The sequence below is a fragment of the Oreochromis niloticus genome, linkage group LG3, assembly GCF_001858045.2.
Source record: "Oreochromis niloticus isolate F11D_XX linkage group LG3, O_niloticus_UMD_NMBU, whole genome shotgun sequence".
NCBI lineage: Eukaryota > Metazoa > Chordata > Actinopteri > Cichliformes > Cichlidae > Oreochromis > Oreochromis niloticus.
Genome location: NC_031967.2, coordinates 11,073,155 through 11,074,526, shown reverse-complemented (window position 1 = coordinate 11,074,526; position 1,372 = coordinate 11,073,155).

The following is a 1,372-nucleotide window of genomic DNA, read 5'->3' as shown; positions in this document are numbered from 1 at the left end:
GCTGTCAGGTTGCTGTTTACCTCAGCTGTCAATATGTGTCCATGTTTATTTACTCTGGAGAAGGCTGTAAAACTTTGTTGAAGGACTTAGATATCAGCTAATGAGTCACTTCTGACCAGTGGCGGCGATACCGAGGTGAGTTTTTGACGATGTCCTGAACTTTTCTGTGGCTTTGCCGCTGCTAGCTGGTGTTAGCCTCAGTTGGTGTTACTGAAACTGTCTTTTAAGTGGATCTAAAATGGTTAGACTTGGACACAAATAAACTCTCATATGATGTGAGAATGTAATGAAACCGTTTAATCAGAGGGAAAGTGGGATTTTTTAGGACACTCGAGCCTAACGTTAGCTAGCATAATGCTAGCTTAGAACCATTGGTTGATGTTTAGTCAGCTCGTTGTCAGCTTTGTGGAGATGGGAGGGTTGCATTTTTAATCTGCTGACAATAATTGGGCCCACGCCTATCTATTTTTGATACATTACAAAATTTTGAGAACGCATCAATTTGTAAATTATTACATGCTAATCAATGCATATTTGTGAGTTTAACATCTTTTTAAAAATTAAATAAGCTAAAAAAAATGACTTTCTTTATCTTTAAAAACTAATACAATGTAAATTTATAAGTTTACAGCTGTTATAAAAGAGAAAAGGCGCTATAAACAATTTTTTTTTTTTTTGCACCAGGCTGTAGACAGCTGCATTTGTTCTATAAAGCTGGGTATTTTAACTATCTGTTGTCTGTGAGAATTCACTCAGAGACGTGAATGTCTATTTAAATATTTCCCCCAAAACAGTTGTTTTAACTAATTAACGACAGCAGGACTTGCTTCGCTAAAAATATTTGAGACTTGTAGCGTTTTAGGACTTTCACAAAAGACAACCTCTTTCAGTGAACAACTTCAGCCTTCATGAAGGGACCCTCAAGATCTCAGGCAACAGCCCGCGTTTGTTTGCAAAAATGTAGTTGAAGAGAGCTCTGGGAATAAAAGAGGGCTGTCTAAAAATGCACTAGTCCTAAATAGTGCTCTCGGCTCTGTGTATTCCCACACAAATTTGCATAAATTTCATAGTCTAAGTCATGGACTGTGGCTGGAGCGTGTTATTAGTCTATCTATAGGTGGTAGTACAGACCGATCACACTGAGCCTTGTTGTTATCTCACTGAAAGCACCCCGGTATTACACCCTGCGGATTGAGAGTGGGTTCTTAAGATCGTGGGATTTGTTCACATATTAAAGCATGTCTGTTTGGATGCGCGGAAAAGAAACAGGTGTTCAGTGTTTATGTGTGTGTGAGAGGGAGAAAGCGGGAGAGCGCCTGTGTGTCTTTGTGTTTTCCTTCTGATGTTTGTTCGAAAGCGCGCACGCACATGG